This window comes from Giraffa tippelskirchi, chromosome 2, assembly GCF_054371585.1.
Source record: "Giraffa tippelskirchi isolate mGirTip1 chromosome 2, T2T-mGirTip1v1.2.pri, whole genome shotgun sequence".
NCBI classification, from domain to species: Eukaryota; Metazoa; Chordata; class Mammalia; order Artiodactyla; family Giraffidae; genus Giraffa; species Giraffa tippelskirchi.
The window spans coordinates 69,992,274-70,015,377 of NC_137276.1; the positions used below are offsets into that span (position 1 = coordinate 69,992,274).

The window sequence follows — 23,104 nt, forward strand, 5'->3', positions numbered from 1 at the left end:
ATTTCAATTTACAGAGGAAATTCTAAGTCAGTACATGTTGTGAGCCATTCATATGAGATATGAGTGGAACTCTGGAGCTGGAACAAAATGCCAGCAAGGTATAAGTGGTGTCAAGAGTAGTCTTGCCTATAAATAGTTTCAGATTTATAGCCTTTGGTCTAAAGAACATATTATGTGAGGAAATACAGTGTGAATAAATGGAAATTGTACTCCACTGAAGTAAGAAAGGGGAAAATAGTTTTATTTCTTGCCTAACATTTCTGCATCATGATATCTCTAAGTGTGCAGCCATAAATCTGAGATGAATCTCAGGAAATGGTATGAAATATTTCATTGTTAATCTGTCAGATTTTAGAATCCCTTTCTTTCAGTCAATAGGGAGAAAAATCACACAGGGCAGAGGAAAACAGTAAGAGCAGAAAGCCTAGGGTAACTTTGGCTTTGCTGGTTGTTGAGTTGAGAAAGTTGAATTTGTAAACAAGTGAAGATTAATTTTAAATTACTTTTATTGAGTCAAAGTAATATGTAAAGATCCAAATGTTTTATCCTTGTACATCAGTCCTGGAAATGAGGTTTTTGATTACTAAATGGGCAAACTACATAAAGAATTATCCTAAATAAGCCTACGATTATTTTTTCTGCCTATTTTTTCTAGCTCATACCCAGTTTCCTCTCTTACGAACATTTTATATTATTATGGTACTTTTGCCAAAACGAAGAAACTTTTAATTTCTACTTCACTTTCAAAGGATAATTTTTTTGTAGATAGCATTCTAACCTGATGTTTACTTTCTCTTTTTTTCTGTAAACACTTTTAATATTTCACTCTGCTTGTCCTTGCATGGTTTCTGGTAAGAAGTAACTTGAAATTCTTATTCTTTTTTCTCCGAAAATAAAGGGTTTTATCTTTCTAACTTCTTTGACAATTTGTTCTTTACCTTTAGTTTTCTGCTGTTGAATATGATATGCCTAGGTTTAGTTATGTGTTGTTTGTCCTACTTGATAGTCTCTGAAAATTTTGGTTTTCTGTTTGTCATTACTTTTTGAAAATTATCAGCCGTTATCACTCAGGGTATTTCCTCTGCTCTGTTTTCTCTTCTCTTTCTCTACTGATCTGTTTATTACACCTTTTCTGGGCTTCCCTGGTGGCTCAAATGGTAAAGAATGCGCCTGCACTGCAGGAGACATGGGTTCTATCCCTGGGTGGGGAAGATCCCCTGGAGAAGAGAATGGCTACCCACTCCAGTATTCTTGCCTGGAGGATTCCGTGGAAAGAGAAGCCTGTTGGCTATAGTTCATGGGGTCGCAAAGAGTTGGACACAACTGAGTGACTGACACTTTCACTAACACTTTTACACCTTTTCTAATGATCCTACAGTTCTTGGATGTTTTGTATTTCTTTCCCCCATTCTTTTTTTTTTTTTTCCTCTGTGCATTTTCATTTTTTCTTTCCCTCTATCTGTACTTTTAAAATCTGTGTCATATCTGAATCTGGTTGTGATATTTGCTTTTTCTTTTCAGATTATATTTATGGTTTGCCTTTTACTGTGCCTTGTAACTTTGTATTTAAAGCTGGACATGGGTAATAGGGATTAAAGTAAATAGTTCTTTAATGTGAGGTTTAATATTAAGCATTTAGTCTTCCCAATCAATTATGATTACTTTCTCAATGTTAAATAATAGAAAAATTTGGCATTTCACCTTGTTTCTAAACTTAGGGGGAATACCTGTGGTATTTTTACGTGGCATGCCAGCTTTAGAGCCGATATAAGTATAGCATATTAAGGGAGTAGCAATAACTTTCTATTTTATTGAATTTTTTAAATAGGGAAAGACTGAATTTTGTCAAAGGTTTTTCAGTGTATCTGGTGGAATCATACTTTTTTTTTTTACTTTTATATATAGTAATATGGTGAATTATATTGGAATTCCTAATAGTGAAGCATTCTTGAATTTCTGTAGTAAATCCCTCTTTGTCATGTTATATTTTTATGTACTGTTGTTATTTGTGAGTATGGAGTCATAATCTTCAAAAATAACTTTCTATCTCCATTCACTGAAAAAGCCTAGAACCATGATGCCTTAGCTAGAATGAGCACACCTAGTTCCTGTTCTTGATTTTTAAATACCAGAAGTCATTTAGAGCAATCAGAACTCCTTGGAGATATGCCATATGGAACAGATGCTCTGACTGGAATAAAAATTGGATTTAGGTTGTTGGCACAGAAAGAGAGATAGTACCCTATTTAAAATGAATTCACCATCTCATTCATGGGCACTTGTTGCAACAAAAATATTAAAGTCAATAATGTTGTTTATGTGCTCAATTTAAAAAAACACTACAACATATAATAGATTCTAATTGGTAATGAGATTAAAAATGACCATGAAAATCTTTTGTAGCACAGTTTCCCTGACTATCTTAGAGCAAATATTTCAGTTACTAAACCTCAACAATTTTTTTTTTTTCACTTGATCGTTCGAAGAGTGTTGATCTTTTCTGAAGTACAAAGTGATGGTCATATTAAGCTAGTATATATAATGTAGTATATGTGTATGTTTGTGTGTGTGTGTATATATATAATATATATGTACATATATGTAATGCATAATAATTAAACTGATGAAATACTGAGAAAGATGTGTAATCAAAGAATTTTGCAGTTTTTGTGTTTTTTTTTTAATCCTGGAGAACTGAAAGAAGTAGATCCCTCAAGCTGCAACTAGCAGTGTTTTAAATTAGAGATTTGTAAGTAATAGTGTTTAGTGATTTTTAATTTCAACTGTATAACTATGAATTACCAAAATTAGGCCAAAGGCTAATAAAGATCTTAGTTCAAATTAGAAACCTGACATAATTTTAACTGTTGACCTCTACTTTTTGAACTGCTGTATTTTACTGAATCTTCCAAAGAAATAAATTAGGGGCCTCTATGCTGGCTTTGTGGGGATGGTTTCTGGTTTTATAATTTCAATTGAATCATGTCTCCATGTGATGTCATATTTGTATATATGATATCTGAGTTAGATTTTACATGGAAAATGCACTACATAGAGAGAAACACCAGATGTATGAAAGCCACTGGCCTTTTCACTTGGGTTCTTTTCCCAGTCTCTATTGTATACTTTCATTAGCATTAGGTGACCACAAGCAGTTTGCAGTTCCTCCTATTTTGAACCGCTTCTCACATAATTTCAGGTCTCTGCTGCTTTCTTGCCCTCTCCTGAATCTCTTTTTTTAACTTTCAGTATGCCTTTTAAAGAGAGGAAGCTTTCAATTCTTTAATTATCTCAAATTTTCTCTGAGTGCAAACTAAGCATCTTTAAGAGTTGGTTTTTCCTGACTCTCTTCAATTATCTAATGAACTGTAGGTAAAAGTAAAAGGTGATGTAACTTAATAATATTCACAGCTGTTCTCTAACTGACATTTATACTACACTTTAATATAACTTACTCATGTAGAATTTTAAGCCCTTTCAGATATAATGAATTTCATTTTATAGACTAAAGGATTTAGAATCTAAAAGTTAAAAATAACATGGTTAATATTATCTAGTCAGTAATTGATTGAGCCAGCAACAATCTTCTAATTCCTAGTCTAATATTCTTTATTTAACATTTCAATACAATATTAATTACATTTCTTTTTCTTGGGGATGGTTTTGATCACTGCCTCCTGTACAATGTCATGAACCTCCATCCATAGTTCTTCAGGCACTTTATCAGACCTAATCCCCTGAATCTATTTGTCACTTCCACTGTATAATCTTAAGGGATTTGATTTAGGTCATACCTGAATGGTCTAGTGGTTTTCCTTACTTTTTTCAATTTAAGTCTGAATTTTGCAATAAGGAGTTCATAATCTGAGCCACAGTCAGCTCCCGGTCTTGTTTTTGCTGACTGTATCAAGCAACTCTATCTTTGGCTACAAAGAGTATAATAAATCTGATTTCGGTATTGACCATCTGGTGATGTCCACGTGTAGAGTCGTCTCTTGTGTTGCTGGAAGAGGGTGTTTGCTATGACCAGTGTGTTCTCTTGGCAAAACTCTGTTAGCCTTTGCCCTGCTTCATTTTGTACTCCAAGGCCAAACGTGCCTGTTATTCCAGGTATCTCTTGACTTCCTACTTTTGCATTCTGGTCCAATATGATGAAAAAGACATCTCTTTTTGGTGTCAGTTCTAGTAGGTCATGTATGTCTTCATAGAACCACTCAACTTCAGCTTCTTTGGCATTATTGCTTGGGGCATAGACTTGGATTAATGTGATATTGAATGGTTTGCCTTGGAAACAGATCATTCTGTCATTTTTGAGATTGGACCCAACCACTGCATTTCAGACTCCTTTGTTGACTATGAGGGCTACTCCATTCCTTCTAAGGGATTCTTGGCCACAGTAGTATATATAATCATCATCTGAATTAAATTTGCCCATTCCAGTCTGTTTTAGTTCACTGATTTCCAAAATGTCAATGTTCACTCTAGCCATCTCCTGTTTGGCCACTTTCAAGTTACCTTAATTGATGGACCTAACACTGCAGCTTCTTATGAAATATTGTTCTTTACAGAATCAAACTGTACTTCCATTACCAGTCACATCCATAATTGGGCATTGTTTTTGCTTTGGCTCAGCCTCTTCATTGTTTCTGGAGCTATTTCTCCACTCTTCTCCGGTAGCATATTGGGCACCTACCGACCTGGGAAGTTCGTCTTTCAGTGTCATATGAAAGGCAAAAGAGAAAAGGAAAGCTACATCCATTTGGATGCAGAGTTCCAAAGAATAGCAAGGAGAGATAAGCCTTTCTTAGGTGATCAATGTGAAGAAATAGAAGAAAACAATAGAATGGGAAAGATTAGAGATCTCTTCAAGAAAATAGAGATACTAAGAGAATATTTCATGCAAACATGGACACAATAAAGGACAGAAATTGTATGGACCTGACAGAAGCAGAAGATATTAAGAAGAGGTGGCAAGAATACACAGAATAATTATTAAAAAAAAATCTTGATGACCCAGATAACCACGATAGTGTGATCACTCACCTAGAGCCAGGCATCCTGGAGTGTGAAGACAAGAGGGCCTTAGGAAGCATCAATATGAACAAAGCTAATGGAGGTGATGGAATTCCATTTGAGCTATTTCAAATCCTAAGAGATGATGCTGTGAAAGTGCTGCACTCAATATGCCAGCAAATTTGGAAAACTCAGCAGTGGCCACAGAACTGGAAAAGGTCAGTTTTCATTCCAATCCCAAAAAAAGGCAGTGCCAAAGAATGCTCGAACTATTGCACAATTGCACTCACCCTACACACTAGGAAAGCAATTCTCAAAATTCTCCAAGAGAGGCTCAAAATATGTGAATTCAGAACTTCCAGATGTTCAAGCTGGATTAAGAAAACAAAGAGGAACCAGAGATCAAACTGCCAACATCCTTGGATCACAGAAAGAGGAGAATTCCTACTTCTGCTTTCTTGACTACGTGAAAACTTTTGACTGTGTGGATCACAATAAATTGTGTAAATTCTTCTAGAAATGGGAATACCAGACCACCTGACCTGCCTCTTGAGAAATCTGTATGCAAGTCAAAAAGCAACAGTTAGAATTGGAAACGGAACAGCAAACTGGTTCCAAATTGGGAAAGGAGTACATCAAGGCTGTATATTGTCACCCTGCTTATTTAACTTATGTGCAGAGTGCATCATGAGAAATGCTGGGCTGGATGAAGCACTAGCTGGAATCAAGATTGCCAGGAGAAATATTAATAACCTCAGATATGCAGATGACATATGCTTATGGCAGAAAGTGAAAAGGAACTAATAAGCCTCTTGATGAAAGTGAAAAAAGAGAGTGAGAAGCTGGCGTAAAAAGCTTTTGCACAAGAAAGGAAACTATAAGCAAGGTGAAAAGACAGCCCTCGGAATGGGAGAAAATAATAGCAAATGAAGCAATGGACAAACAATTAATCTCAAAAATACACAAGCAACTCCTGCAGCTCAATTCCAGAAAAGTAAACGACCCAATCAAAAAGTGGGCCAAAGAACTAAACAGACATTTCTCCAAAGAAGACATACAGATGGCTAACAAACACATGAAAAGATGCTCAACATCACTCATTATCAGAGAAATGCAAATCAAAACCACAATGAGGTACCATTTCACACCCGTCAGAATTGCTGCTATCCAAAAGTCTACAAGCAATAAATGCTGGAGAGCGTGTGGAGAAAATGGAACCCTCTTACACTTTTGGTGGGAATGCAAACTAGTACAGCCACTCTGGAGAACAGTGTAGAGATTCCTCAAAAAACTAGAAATAGAACTGCCATATGACCCAGCAATCCCACTGCTGGGCATACACACTGAGGAAACCAGACTTGAAAGAGACACGCATACCCCAATGTTCATTACAGCACTGTTTATAATAACTAGGACATGGAAGCAGCCTAGATGCCCATCAGCAGATGAATGGATAAGGAAGCTGTGGTACATATACACAATGGAATATTACTCAGCCATTAAAAAGAATACATTCGAATCAGTTCTAATGAGGTGGATGAAACTGGAGCCTATTATACAGAGTGAAGTAAGCCAGAAAGAAAAACACCAATACAGTATACTAACACATATATATGGTATTTAGTCAATCGGTAAAGATAACCCTGTATGTGAGACATCAAAAGAGACACAGATAAATAGAACAGTATTATGGACTCTATGAGAGAGGGCAAGGGCAGGATGATATGGGAGAATGGCATGGAAGCATGTAAATTATCATATGTGAAACGAATCGCCAGTTCAGGTTCAATGCATGATACAGGGTGCTCAGGGCTGGTGCACCGGGCTGACCCGGAGGGATGGGATGGGGAGGGTGGTGGGAGGGGGATTCTGGAAGGGGAAAACATGTACACCCATGGTGGATTCATGTCAATGTATGGCAAAACAAATACAATATTGTAAAATTAAAAAATAGAAAATAAACTAATTAAGACATAGCAAAAAAAAAAAAAAACCTCGACTTTCAAGAAACTAAAATCATAGCATCCGGTTCCATCTCTTCATGGCAAATAGATGGGGAAACAATGGAAACAGTGACAGACTTTATTTTCTCGGGCTGCAAAATCACTGCAGATTGTGACTTCAGCCATGAAATTAGAAGACACTTGCTCCTTGGAAGAAAAGCAATGACCAACCTAGATAGTATATTCAAAGGCAGAGACATTACGTTGCCAACAAAAGTCCATCTAGTCAAAGTTATGGTTTTTCCAGTAGTCATGTGTGGATGTGAGAGTTGGACCATAAAGAAAGCTGAGTGCCAAAGAATTGATGCTTTTGAACTGTGGTGTTGGAGAAGACTGTTGAGAATCCCTTGGTCTGTGAGGAGACCAAACCAGTCAATCCTTAAGGAAATCAGTCCTGAATATTCATTGGAAGGACTGATGCTGAAGCCGAAACTCCAATACTTTGGCCACATGAGGCGAAGAACTGACCCCTTAGAAAATACCCTGATGTTGGGAAAGATTGAAGGCAGGAGCAGAAGGGGACAACAGAGGATGAGATGGTTGGATGTCATCACCAACTCGATGGACATGAGTTTGAGTAGGCTCTGGGAGTTGGTGATGGACAGGGAAGCCTGGTGTTCTGTAGTCCATGGGGTCGTAAAGAGTCATACATAACTGAGTGACTGAACTGAACTGAACAATATTAATTAGACATAATAGCTAATGTTTCTTGACACAAGTTAGAATGATATGTAGCTAATATTTCTTTGCTTATTATGTGCTTGATACTAGACTGAATACTTCATATTACTTTCTTATGTATTTTTTAACAGTCTTATAAGATAGATACCTCAAAATTGAAAGAGTTTCATATACTTCCCGAATGCCCACCACTAACCTGTGGTGTGTCAGGAGTGTAATTTAATTTTTTCATTCCAGCGTGCAGTCTTAATTTATCTTCTATACTCCATCTCAGGACATAAAGAAGAAAGAAAATTTTAGTGAGAAAATACCATGTTCCCTACCCTGAGAAACTGACTTTATAAAACTGGTATCACATAAAAATGAAAAGACTATCTTACATTAGGTAAGTACACAAAGTTAAATCTATATTCATCACATGGAGTTGCCCAAAATAACATTTGATGAGGAAGAGGTGAAACATTCTGTCAAGGAGGCAGGGAGGTCAATCTTTCTTTTACATTTCATGAAACCAAAACCCAATAACTTTCTAGGGTCACAGAATAAATAAATGTTATTATCTCATTAGACAGGAAACTCTTTAGGTACAATATCAAATTTTGTTAATTCTGTGTTTTAGTGAACACTTACTAAATTATTAAGTGAATGAATGAATGAAAAGCAAAAACAAGAACCTAGTTTTTCTGACTTCATTCCCCCAAATCCAAAATTTGTTTCTTATTTAGTTTAAAATATAATACTCAAGTTGTTATTATTTTAACTATACATAAATTCCAGAGTTGAGATCTCAAGTGAAAGCTGTGCTTAGATGATATAATTTCTTAGTAGGATTAAAAGATAGTTAAACAGCATGAGGAATTAAAAAACTACCCCATCCATTAGATCATGGAAAATCTTGATAATCATTGCACTATATACTTAAGCATGAAGCTAAAACAGTTTGTATATTAGTGAGCAGCTTGGAGAGGCTAACAAAATAAGTCAAACAGACATTTTGTACAAATAAAAGTTTTTCATTGAGCAAATAAAAGTGTATGTTCATAGGAGAATGTGAATAACATATTTCTATATTCATGAAATTTTGAGTAAAACTTGGTAAATAGAACTTAGATAATGTTTCATTAGTTTCATAAAGATGGTGACCTAGGGATTTCCCTGGTGACCCAGTGCTTAAGACTGTGCTTCCAGTGCAGGGAGCATGGGTTTGATCCACAGTCAGGGGACTAAGATCCCACATGCCCCGGGGCATGATTGGTAAAAAATGATTGTGACCTCACATAATTTATGACAATTTTATAACACATAACTCTGCTTCACACAGAGAAATTAATAAATATCTTCTGAATAGAATCTGTATTTTTTTCCTTTTAAATTGTAATAAAAAGTAATGTTTGATACCTTTTCCTTTTTTTTTTGTGGCCAAACTTCATGGTTTGTGAGATTTTAGTTTTGAGACCAAGGGTTTAACCCTTGCCCTCGGCAGTGAAAACACAGAGTCTTAACCACTGGACCACCAGGGAATCCCTTGATACCCTTTAATTTAAAAAGACTAGCCTCATACACAAGCCAAACACACGTACACACCCATACCCACACCCAACCCCCACAGCCACTAAGAGTGATTAAATTAAGCCTAGCAAATTTTCTGAGGTAGAATATAGCATACTTTTTCATCTTACCACATTGATAGTCTGGATCCTGTTCCAAAGTAGATTCTCTTTCACATTGTAAAACTATTTTGAAAACAATTTCTCCTTTCCAGATACCAAATAGTATTTCCAGTTTCTGAATTATGGATAAGATTAGCCAGAAGAGGAGTTTTTAACATAGAACAATGTTAGGGAAAAAAAATGATGGGCATACTAAATTATTTAAAAGAGGTGGAAAGATAAGAATAGAAGATGAGAGTTGAAAAGTAAGAAAAGATAATTTAGCTGAAGAGTACTTAGAATTTATTTTCATCAGGCTATAAAAAGAATTATTGGTTTCATGTATAGCATGTGCTATTGTTTTATTTAGCATGTAACTTCAGTTTTGTAAATAGATGACACTTTGATATTGTTCATTCAAAGACAGCCTGACTGGGTTTTTGAAAATATTATTTTTATCCACACATGCACACCATAAGCCTGGTGACATCTAAAACTACTTCCAGAGAAATCCATAGGGAGAAACACATGAATAGAATAGATTAAATACAGTAGTTGCCACCTGTATTTATTGCAACGAACATTTGTAATTACTGTTTTATTATTTTACTGTTATACTTTTAAATGAGCTAAATCTATAGTCATATTAAGCATATACAACAGGAAGTATAGGTATATAATCAGCATTAATTCTGCACATTTAACCAGAAGTCTCATGATATCTGACTGAAATAGCAGGGACCAACTTCTGGTTAAACATGGGAGGTTAGACTCCCTAAGGTGAAAGCATACTGATACTTAAGCTAAGGTCTGTGGGTCATTGGTATGAGTAGAACTGTTTCCCAGAAAGCAGTAAAAGAGCAAGCCTAACTACACACATACTCACACACACATACACAGACACACACACACACCTACATCTGCTTCACTGCTATATGCTTTCAGTTCAGTTCAGTCGCTCAGTCGTGTCTGACTCATTGCGACCCCATGAACTGCAGCACGCCAGGCCTCTCTGTCCATCACCAACTTCCAGAGTCTACCCAAACCCATGTCCATCAAGTCGGTGATGCCATCCAACCATCTCATCCTCTGTCATCCCCTTCTCCTCCCGCCCCTAATCCTACCCAGCATTAGGGTCTTTTCCAATGAGTCAACCCTTCGCATGAGGTGGCCAAAGTATTGCAGTTTCAGCTTCAACATCAGACCTTCCAATGAACACCCAGGATTGATCTCTTTTAGGATGGATTGATTGGATCTCCTTGCAGTCCAAGGGACTCTCAAGAGTCTTCTCCAACACCACAGTTCAAAAGCATCAATTCTGCGGCGCTCAGCCTTCTTCACCATCCAACTCTCACATCCATACATGACCACTGGAAAAACCATAGCCTTGACTAGACAGACTTTTGTTGGCAAAGTAATGTCTCTGCTTTTAAATATGCTATCTAGGTTGGCCATAACCTTCCTTCCAAGGAGTAAGCATCTTTTAATTTCATGGCTGCAGTCACCATCAGCAGTGATTCTGGAGGCCAAAAAAAATAAAGTCTGACACTGTTTCCACTGTTTCCCCATCTATTTCCCATGAAGTGATGGGATCAGATGCCATGATCTTAGTTTTCTGAATGTTGAGCTTTAAGCCAACCTTTTCACTCTCCTCCTTCACCTTCATCAAGAGGCTCTTTAGTTCTTCTTCTCTTTCTGCCATAAGGGTGGTGTCATCCGCATATCTGAGGTTATTGATATTTCTCCTGGCAATCTTGATTCCAGCTGGTGTTTCTTCCAGCCCTGCGTTTCTCATGATGTACTCTGCATATAAGTTAAATAAGCAGGGTGACAATATACAGCCTTGATATACTCCTTTTCCTCTTTGGAACCAGTCTGTTGGTCCATGTCCAGTTCTAACTGTTGCTTCCTGACCTGCATACAGGTTTCTCAAGAGACAGGTCAGATGGTTTGGTATTCCCATCTCTTTCAGAATTTTCCACAGTTTCTTGTGATCCACACAGTCAAAGGTTTCGGCATAGTCAATAAAGCAGAAATAAATGTTTTTCCAGAACTGTCTTGCTTTTTCGATGATCCAGCGGGTATTGGCAATTTGATCTCTGGTTCCTCTGCCTTTTCTAAAACCAGCTTGAACATCTGGAAGTTGACGGTTCACGTATTGCTGAAGCCTGGCTTGGAGAATTTTGAGCATTACTTTACTAGCATGTGAGATGAGTGCAATTGTGCGGTAGTTTGAGCATTCTTTGGCATTGCCTTTCTTTGGGATTGGAACGAAGACTGACCTCTTCCAGTCCTGTGGCCACTGCTGAGTTTTCCAAATTTGCTGGCATATTGAGTGCAGCACTTTCACAGCATCACCTTTGAGGATCTGAAATAGCTCAACTGGAATTCCATCACCTCCACAGCTTTGTTCGTAGTGATGCTTTCTAAGGCCCACTTGACTTCACATTCCAGGATGTCTGTCTCTAGGTGAGTGATCACACCATCGTGATTATCTGTGTCGTGAAGATCTTTTTTGTACAGTTCTTCTGTGTATTCTTGCCACCTCTTCTTAATATCTTCTGCTTCTGTTAGGTCCATACCATTTCTGTCCTTTATTGAGTCTATCTTTGCATGAAATATTCCTTTGGTATCTCAGAATCATTACATGTTATCTTTTTGTATTAGTATGAGAATGGCAACCCACTCCAATATTCTTGCCCGGATAATTCCATGGACAGAGGAGCCTGGCAGACTACAGCCCATGGAGTTGCAAAGGGTCAGACATGACTACGTGGCTAACACTTTCACTTTCACTTGATATTAGTATTCTCTACTTTCATTTAAGAAAGGAATTTTAATACTAAGGTTTTTTTTTTAATTATTGTGTTGAATGAAGTGAAAAAAAGCTATACAACTTGGTTTGATATTTTACAAATACGGTTAATGATAAAAAAATCACTGCTTATATAATATCTTACCATTCTTATCAGTGGTCTTTTCACATTCAGAGTCCATTATGAAAGTCTGCAGATGATATTATTTTTACTAAAGCTATGATGTTTCTTATTTCTAAGTACCCCTTAGTGATATGACCTATGGATAGGTGTTTATAAACTGAACACTTAACATTGATAACATAATTTAACATTTTTTAATTAAATATGTGATCCCTTAGTTCAAATTGAAGTCCACTTTATTAAATAGCAAAAAAAGAGAGATATTAACTGCTTAAAACTGAATTTGCAGTATTATTCTTTTTATGTAGTTATTCAATGGGATGTCACATTCCATGGTCCCAGTTGTAATTACAGTCTTGGGCTAAGCAAACAATTGTTACTTTGTGTAGTATGTATCTAGATAGACATTTGAATAAGTAGATGCAAATTATGGCAGCATTACTGATGTTTAACTGACATTTAAAACACTGTACATATTAAAGTATACCATTTGATATGTTTTATAGGCATATGTATTTAACCCTGAAGCTATCACCACAGTCAAGTAATATATACATCAAAGCCTAAAACTTACACATGATCCTTGGTAATCTAATCATTCCTTGCTGCAGACACCAAATGATCCCACAGATCAATCTAATGTATTACTGTAGATTGATTTGTAACTTCTAGTGTCTGTGTGTATGCACGTAGTCATGTCTCTTTGCATGCCCCATGGACTGTAACCCACCAGGTTCCTCTGTCCATGGAATTTTCCAGGCAATAATACTAGAGTTTAATTTCTAGAATGCTGCATAAATAGGACAATACTAAATGTACTCTTATTTTGCTTCCTTTACATGGCATAATTATTTTGAGATCTAGCCAGGTCAATATTTGTATCAATAATCATTCTCTTTTCTAATTGAGTATATTCTGTTGAAAGATCATATAATTTGCTATAGCATTTGCTTGTTGATGAACATTTGAGTCATTTCTGCCTCTTGGCTATTGAAAAACAAGTTGCTATAAATAGTTGTGTACAAGTCTTTTTGATAATGCATGTTTTAGTCCATCTTGTGTAAATAGGGTGAAATGACTGGATTCTATGGTGTTCTATTGGGTTTCCCTTGTGGCTCAGCTGGTAAAGAATCTGCCTGCAATGTGGGAGACCTGGGTTCAATCCCTGTGTTGGGAAGATCCCTTGGAGAAGAGAAAAGCTACCCACTCCAGTATTCTGGCTTGAACAATTCCAGGGACTGTATAGTCCATGGGGTCACAAAGAGTCGGATACGACTGAGCAACTTTCACTTTCATGGAAGTTTAACACGTTAAGGAACACGAGCAGTTTTTAAATCTAATTTCCCTGCTTGGTTTGCTTCTACCTCTTTTCTTAATTCCATAGATCAGAGCAGACTGTGTAGAAACAGCACATGAGCTAGTTTCATAGCTACTTACATCTGCCTACATCTTCAACAATGATGTATTCACTTGCTTCTACAAATAGGCCTTTTAGTTTGGGGACTTAAAAATCCGTTTTAGAGAGAATATAATTCTTCCTTAGGGGTTGTCCAAATATTTATTTTGCTGCATTCTAGTGTACTATTTCATATATAAGCTGCCAACTTAGGCAACTTTATTCTACTAGTGTAGGGAATTCTTACGTCCCATAAAGCAAACTTAAATCCAATAACCCTGAGTAATAGCTACAAAAGTCTTACATAGATCTGAATTACTATATTATTGAGCAGCATCTCCTCTGTAATGTAGAACTTCTTTCATATTTTTCCGTTTTTTAGTTCAGTGTGAAATAGGAGAGTCAGGTGTGGACATCCTATTTAGCCTTACATAATATCCGTGGCTAGAACACAGCAGGCAGGCTTTTGCTTTATTACTGTGCCTGGGATGACTGCAAATCTGGATAGATGAATTTGTTTAGGACCACTGATATAATACCTGGCCACCTAACCATTTCTAGAAGTTTTCTAGAAGTAAAAGATTCCCTATAGGTTAAAAATCCTGTATACTATAGGTTATATACCCCTCTGGGAAGTTAAATCACAACTCGTGTTTCCCACAAAATCTTCATTACAGAATGCTTTTGTAAAATCAATGTCCAGGACACTGGAAATGTGAAAATTTCCTTACATGAAATAACGAAGCCATGACTTGCATGAATCCACAGAGCTAAGAAGGAGACCATGGTAATACGGGGGAACAGCATAGGGCCCTGGTGAGGCCTAGATCTCTGGTATCTGCTCTCAATCTTCTTTACTGTTTGCTCCAATAATGAAGACATATGCTGCAATTTTCATCTCATCTATTGAAAGCTTTTGTCTGTGTCCACATGAGTTTCAAATACCGTGCCACGTTTAAACCTATTTGAAGTGACAAGGCCAGCTCTGTTCCTGTGCAATGAGTTTTGCAATCTTGCTCTTTTTTCATTGCTGGCACATCCTTGAAGTGTCACATTCAACCTTAAGCAGATTTTCTTGTAACACTCATTGCTTGTTTGTTTTTTCCCTGATGATAAATCTATGTATTAAAAATTTAGAAACAAATCAATTATAAAGAAAGTCACAGATAATACTGTAACACTTTCATATATATATGTAATATATTTTATATAATTAGAATATATGTATTTATACATTCAATGAAGAGTCTTAAAAGAGTATTAAGTGATTTTTCTTTGCATTAGATATTCTCTGAAACTCATCTTAACATCTGTAGGATAGTTTTTTGAAATAAAATTAGTAATTTTCAGTTAGATAACCTCTCTTCAGCTCTCTGTTCTAGGGATAAGAACATATTCGCATAAAAAATCTGTTTGGGTTAGTATTTGATGGAAAAGTTGAGATTTTTCTTACTCAAATACCGAAGAATGCTGTCTAATTGTCATGGTAGCAGTGTTTACATCCAAGAGTTAAAGGTTTGATTGTGTTATTAGTCATCTACTGCCACTGTCACTACTATCATCACCACCACTTTTTAATTTTTATTATTGCATTATTTCCAACAACAGCACACTTCCCGTTTATGGAGCAAGAAGATTAATTTTACTGCCACAGTTATCCATGGTATCATCAATTATTGCCCATCCAGAACCCTAACATTGTCCTATGTTGTCCTGGACAAAGTAAGGATAAAAAGTTACTTCTAACATCCTGAGAGGTAAACACATCAAAGTGTTAGTAGCTCAGTTGTGTGTGACTCTATGCAATCCCATGGACTGTAGGCTGCCAGGCTCTTCTGTGCATGGAACTCTCCAGTCAAGTATACTGGAGTGGGTCGCCATTGTCTTCTCCAGGCAATCTTCTTAATCCAGGGATCGAACCCAGGTCTCCCACATTGTAGGCATATTCTTTACTGTCTGAGCCAGCAGGGAAGGCAACACATCCAAAGGGACTTGTAATCTACAGCTGTGTTTAGCATTTCAAAAGAAAGGTATCCTGCTAATTCAGAATTTTCTTTAAAAAATTATCTTTCCTGATAACATTGTCACGAAGCCTGCAGTAGACTTACAGAATGAACAGTAGAACTGAATGAGATTTTATAAATCATTTAGTTCAGTCCTTTCATTTACTTCTGAAAAATCTTAGTTTTCAACATGTTAAGTATTTTTTTTAAGGTCACAAGCTATTAAAAAGCAGCATTAACCTAAATCCAGATACTCAGTCTTTATATTGTGTTCTATCACAGTCCCTGCCTTACTATAAGAACTTTGGCAGGTTAGTTAAATTAGGTTTTCTGTTTATAATTTGGAAAGAAGATATAAAAGTTCTGTCCAAAACACATACACAGTTAGTAGTTTTGCTAGTTAGTACAGCCTAATTCATTAAGAACTTAAAACAAAAACAACAAATCCATTGGCACAATTTTGCTCATGATATGGGCCAAAAGTGAACTGATTTCAATCTTGGTATACTTAAAGCCAGGATTCAGCCTGAGAAACAAGCAGGATTTTCTTTTAGTTGACTTTTTTCAAAGACAGGATATGGTTCAACATAGGTGATATTGAAGCAGTGACGAAGGCTGAATCATCTATTAGCTCCAGACATCAAGTCTACTGATGTACAGACATTCCATCTGGTGGAGGGAGGAAGAGATTAAGTGAGCTGATCAAAACCCCAAACTATTTGGCCTGCCTTGCTCTGTGAGCAGTATATTCATGCTATTTGAAGTTCATTTTCTAGACTTGTAAGTTTTAACTACTCAGCTCCCATATTTACTATGTACTTGTGACTACTAAGCCGAATGGCTCATAAAATGAGCACTGGAACCTACTTTGTAGCAGCCCTTTATTAACTATGTGGTATTGGATGAATTCCGTTAACTCTAAGGTGCGGTTTCCTCAACTGTGGTATTAAAATGATAACCTTGCTTCTTTAGGGTTATTGTTAAGATGAAATAAGAAAAGAAATGTGGAAGAACCCAGCAGAGTGTTGTTGATGAATCATATTAAGACCTTGATTAAAAATGATTATCTTACCTTTCTGTTCTCAAAGAGAAGAATTCAAGGGTCTTGATTTGAGTCCAGATATTTCTAATATTTTAACTTTCCAAAAATATGCTTTCATCCAAACCACATTTTTCATGGCTTCACTAGTCTTTCAGATTTTTATTTAAACTTCAAGCTCGAAAGCTTCTTATGATTTCTTCTTACAGTTTTCATGATTTAGGCATACAGTCCAGAAGTCAGATCTAGATCACCAACTTATTTGGTGGTTGAAAAAGTACAGTGATATCAATGAGGTCATTTTCACTTATGACCATATTGCTGATTTGCTGGGTGCTTTTCTACAGCTATTAGCCTCTTTAGTGTCTTAAGATCAAAGGGTTGACTCCCACACTCTTCTAGGTAAAAGGAGGGGTTGAGCTTAAAGTATGATTTACCCTATGTGATTCTATTATCACTTGAGTTCTTCGAAAGGGTTTGTAAAAACTTAAGTGATTACAATGATCACCTCCTTTGAAAAAATTGTCATAATCCAGACTCAAGTGTAAAGTATCAAATGATTGGCTGTTTGATGAATGCTGGTCTGGTCTAAGAAGTGAACAAATAGAAATAATTTGAAATCGATGAACAACTTAAGCTCAGGACTGTGTCTCCCCTGAGACAGCAATTTTCTTCATGTTCAAGATTTATCTGCCTAAGATGTCCTACGTGACTATATGTTTGATCATATTTTCTTATACATTATAGATGTACTCTTTTTGTCTTACATTAGGGTATATATTTTGTATTCTGCCTTAGCTTTCTCAAGCTGTATTTTAATTGTTGTAGCTTTAAGGGGTATATGTTGGAGAAGACTCTTGAGAGTCCCTTGGACTGCAAGGAGATCAAACAAGTCAATCCTAAAGGGAATCATTCTTGAATATTCATTGGAAGGACTGATGCTAAAGCTGAAGCTCCAGTACTTCGGCCACCTGATGAGAACTGACTCATTGGAAAAGACCCTGATGCTGGGAAAGATTGAAGGCAGGAGGAGAAGGGGACAACAGAGGATGAGATGTTTGGATGACATCACCAACTCGATGGACATGAGTTTGAGCAAGCTCCGGGAGTTGGTGATGGACAGGGAAGCCTGGCGTGCTGCATGGAGTCCATGGGTTCGCAAAGAGTCAGACACGACTGAGTGACTGAACTGAACTTAACTAAGGGGTATAATACCCAAGCATCTTAGTTTCATCATATGAAATAATTCATAGAGTGGTATATTCTAAACATCTGGAAAAGAAAAAAAAAGACATTGTTTGTGAAACAAAGAGGGATAATAATGGTACCTAAAGGCAGTTTTGAATTATTTTTCAAAAGATTAAAAGCAGAAAATTCACCAATGCTCTGTTGGGAAAAATAGAGAAATACAACTTTATTTTCATCCTTCTTCATTATCTATATTTTTCTTCCATGTATTCATTCATTAAAAACATATTTTCCACATACCTATTTTTTACTAGAAACTGTGTGAGACATTCAGGTTATAAAATTGAGAACAATGCTAGATGCCTTCTCACTCTGTGTTAAAATGAGAAGATACATGTATTCATCAGGTTAGCCATGTTTCTAACTGCTATGATGAATTGGAGTGGCTCAGTGGCTCAGTAAAGAACCCATCTGCTAATTCAGGAGGCATGGGTTCAGTTCCTGGGTTAAGATCCCCTGGAGAAGGAAATGCCAACCCACTTCAGTATTCTTTCCTGGGAAATCCCATGGACGGAGGAGCCTGGCAAGCTATAGTCCACCGGGTCACAAAAGAGCCAGACACAAACTTAGTGACTGAACAACAAAAATATTTGAATCAACCGAACTTGACAGATTTTCCAAATCTCTCCTACCATTGAGTACTCCTTGCTATTGCTGTTCAGTCATTAAATCATGTCTGACTTTTTGCGACCCCATGGGCTGCAGCATGCCAGATTCCTCTGTCCTCCACTATCTCCTAGAGTTTGCTCAAATTCATGTCCATTGAGTTGGTGATGCTATCTTACCATCTCATCCTCTGCCACCTCCTTCTTTTGCTTTCAATCTTTCCCAGCGTCAGAATCTTTTTAGTGCAGAGAAAGCATTTCATCCAGATTAATGTAAATGTTATGCTTTCAGTTTAAGCATAAACTCCAAAAATCTTAAAACTCAAAGCACTTGCAGAAATTATCAAGTTTTACTTAACTCTCATTCCTATCTTAAAGGTGAATAAGTTGAAGCAGAGGAAAATTATGAGATTAGCCTAACAACATACAACTAGTTGGTGTCAAATTTAGAATGAAAACCCAGGTAACTTCATCAACCTACCACCATAACATAAGCCTAGCCGCATTCCGACAATACAAAAAATATCTTTCCAGTTACCCTGGGGACATTCTTTTCTAGAAACTTATGCTATATCAAGGCATCAGAGACGCCCAGAAGTCTCTTGTAATTTTCCCATATTGGTTAGCAATGAAATGTCCATTGTCCTAGTCCATTTAACTCCTTCAGGTTTACTTCTTACTGTTTCCATGACAAGACTGTGGCACAGAACTTTCATGAGACTTGAACATCTAGTGTGAGATTAAAAGATGACATTTTTCTCTTGTCTTATTATATCCACACTGTACTGCTAATGGCATACCTAGACATCTTCTGGTCCTCCAAGTGTGAAAAGTTTGAAATTGTAGAAAATTTCTCTAGGTGAAAAATCTACTATCTCTAATTTCCATAGCCTTTCTTTTAAAAAATCCAATAATCTTTTCTTCAGATTTTCCCTTGGGCAAGGTATTATTAAATCAACACATATTGAAGGGAGAAAGGAAAGGCTTACTCCATAGCTCAGCAATGTTCCTAAGGTTTTCTTCTGACATGCATACCAAAGCCTGTGTGTGTTAGTCGCTCAGTTGTGTCTGACTCTTTGTGACCCCATGGACTGTAGCCCACCAGGCTCCTCCATCCATGGGATTTTCCAGGCGAGAATACTGGAGTGGATTGCCATTTCCTTCCTCAGGGGATCTTCCTGACCCAGGGATCGAATGGTCGTTAAATCATTCATTCCCTTTTTCAGTTAGGATATCTTTACTGAGTACCTAGTGTATGCTGCTTGGGGTGCTCAGAATGATGAGACAGACAGAAAGCATCCCTATTCTCATAGGTGTTATATTCTAATGTGGCAAGACCAAAATGTATCTCCTCCCCTCAAAAAAAAAAAAAAAAGAAAAATATAATTTCAGGCTATGATCATAGCAAGAGGGCTAAAAAAGAGAGAAAAGCGTGATGCAATTAATAAATGAAGTAGGAAAAAGGGTTAACTTCAGATGGCCTGACCAAGGGAGACTGTATAGAGTTGAATATAGCCATCTGAACTCCCATAGTAGAAAGGTCCAGCAGTGTGAAAGCTGCAGGAGGAATATATGCCAGGCAAGACAGAAGTACATACTTGGAGCCAAAGGTCTTGATGTGCCATGAACTGATGACTGGGGCATATTTGAAGAGTAGAAAAAAGTCCATGTGTTGTGAATCCATCATGCTTGCCAGGAGCAATAAAGCCCTTTGTCTCTGACAACTCTGGCAACTCCAGCTGATTGCATCATTCAGTTGAATAGTCATAATGGCTTCTGGCCACTTACATATTATCTGTCCAAGTATGTGATAAATTAACCCTCCAACTGACAAGCAATGGAAGGCATACTTAAAAAATAAAATACCTGCATTTCAGGTGACAGGGAAAATCCCTGATAAACTATTGACGCTGCCATCTTGCAACTCATATTACAGTGACACCTAACTAAAGCCTAAACCAATCAAAAAATTAAATTTAATGTCAGGCCAGTAGTTCTCATAAAGAACTGCATATCAGAATCATTTGTACAACTTTATAAATTATAGGTTAGTGGGCATCTCCCTCAAAGATTGATTCCAGGGGTCTGTCATTAAAAAAAAAGTCTGTAATACACAACATGTTGTTTACTTCCTTTTCTGAAAATATTTTGAAATGTTTGGCAGTTAAATGTGATGGTTACATTTTTCTAAATGTGACTCTTTAAATAATTTATAGGACTTGAAAACTAGAAACAACAAGGCTCAGAAAATGGATCAAAAACCTTGTCAATAATGCCAAGAACAGAGTATTGATTTCTTGGATGGGGTTGGGGGAGGATACGTGCATATGTGCGTGCATGCGTGTGTGCACTCATTTTAGCTTTCCATAATTTGAATTGTGTTATTGTTATATCTTTTCCTCATTTTAAAATGTATTTGAATTCTGGTCTCTCCACTTCTGTGTTATCAGCTCAGCTAAAATAATCTCACTGAGCATGCTATTGCAGCTTCTTCTTTCAGAATACGGTCCGCAGCATCATTCTTTCTCTGAGTGTCAGACCACTACTGACATTGCTCTGGCAGCTACTTGTTTGTAGTAAGGCCTTGAGGGATAATCAGAGAAGTATGAATTGCCATCAAATCCTCTATATGATTTAGAATTCAACCTTCAATCTTAGGAAAATACCGAGCATGACTCCTATTTCCTAGACTTTTTTTTTTTTCTTTTTCTTATCTTCTTTCTCTTCCCTCCCAGCTCTTCTCCCCCTTGCCCTTACGTTCATCTTTCCCTTATTTTTTGTTGTTTTAGTGACCACAAATTTATTTTCTTATATTTCAGAATTAAGCATTTATAGCCTTGAGCAAGTGAATTTTAATGTATAATAATACTGCCTACTTGTTTCACTAAGGATGCTGAAAGAATTTATAAGTCTTTAGAAAGCATTGAGCTCCTTGGTGTGGAGGAGGAGGAAGAATATGAATGCAGTAATTATGTACCTCAATAAGTAAATACATATTGAAGCTTTTATATATATATATACACATACATAAGTATATATATTCACATACACTCACACCACCAATTGATTGTGTCCTTGAAGTTTAATGTACCACTACTGTTTATTGCACCCTCAGTTTCTGTATGAAAACCTCAGCCTATTTTCAAATCTGACTATACTTGTTTCTGGACTCCTTTATATAAATAAAGCAAGATCTTAAAGTACTACAATAATAATTTATAATAATCATAAACAATATTGAACATTTAGTATTTTCTAGAAACTGAATAATGTTCTAGTCCATCATATTATTTTATCTTCACCATAACCCTAAGAATTAGGTAATATTTTTTCCACTTTAAGATGAGGAGACTTAGCTTATTTCAAGTCACTTTGGGTTGCCCAAGGAAAGGTTCACAATAAGCTAGAGTTAGAAAAACATAGAATAATTATCCTGAATTCTGATAAGAGAAATAAATGAGTAATAGAGTTTATTATCACTTTTTCCACAATAAAATAGGGTATCTTCCTATGGGTCTGGTTTAAAGACGGTTCAGCTTAGAGAAAGAAAGTTATTTCTATCATCCCTGAGAATGTGAAGAGTGTATCTTTGCTAGGGCCAGTTTAAGAGAGTATCTTGCTCTTACACATGATTAAAATAGGATCAAATGTGATCTTTATTTGAAATTTAGGAGAAAGCAGTGTATGGGTAATTATACTAAACCCTATTAGCACAATGACATTGTGTATTCAAAATCAGGAAAATGTAACTAGAGTTAGCGATAAGTATTGTGTCAATCCAGAGTAACAGATGTGAAGTAAAATGGAGGTATCCAAAATGCCACAGAAGTTTTATCAAAAAATATAAAGGGTTGTGATAGGATGAGGGATAAGTTAGTGAAGAAAGAAGAGAACAAATAGTAGACAGAAAGAAGCAACCTTTGTTGCACCCCAGCTCTGTCTGTGGGCTAAGCACTTGTTTAAACATCTTAGTACAACTGAATCTCACAACAATCTTCAGGATTGTGTCTCGTTATCTAAAATTTTGTTCTGAAGAAACAGAAGTTTAAAAGGAGACCCCTATTCCTCAACAAACTAACTGGAGATGCAGGATTCAAATTCAGGTCTGCATTGCTCAACAGTTTATGGTCTTTCTCCTACTTGACACTGATCTAAGATAGTTCGTTTCCTTTCACACAGGATGGAAATTGATTGGAAACATGCACAGGTTACACACACACACACGCACACACATGCACACACACATACACACATATGCACACACACACACACGCACATACACATACACAAACCTTCCAGAAGTTTAAACTTCCAAAGTGACTAAATAAGTAAAAAACAAGCTGTTTCTAGGAGTGTACAATATAGGCTGCCAAACCTCCATCCTTCCTTTTTTAAATGTTTACTCTTTCTATTATTTGTCTTCAAACTGAAGTTCATATATATCCCCAAAATGATTAAGTACTCCTATTTCTTTCTTAGTTTCCATTTAAACTATAGCACTGTGTATGTAACTGTTTATTTTTAAAAT

General features: G+C 36.5%; 1 protein-coding gene and 1 long non-coding RNA gene across 12 annotated transcripts in view; both read left to right on the forward strand.

Moving 5' to 3' along the window:
- Window positions 1–23,104, forward strand: part of CTNNA3 (catenin alpha 3) — a 1,864,976-nt gene that overhangs the window by 1,632,042 nt on the left and 209,830 nt on the right. The window lies entirely within an intron of this gene.
- On the forward strand, window positions 12,702–18,017 carry LOC145537924 (uncharacterized). Its single transcript, XR_014076503.1, has 3 exons — window positions 12,702–13,153; window positions 15,606–17,369; window positions 17,703–18,017. It is a non-coding gene; the product is annotated as an uncharacterized LOC145537924 (long non-coding RNA).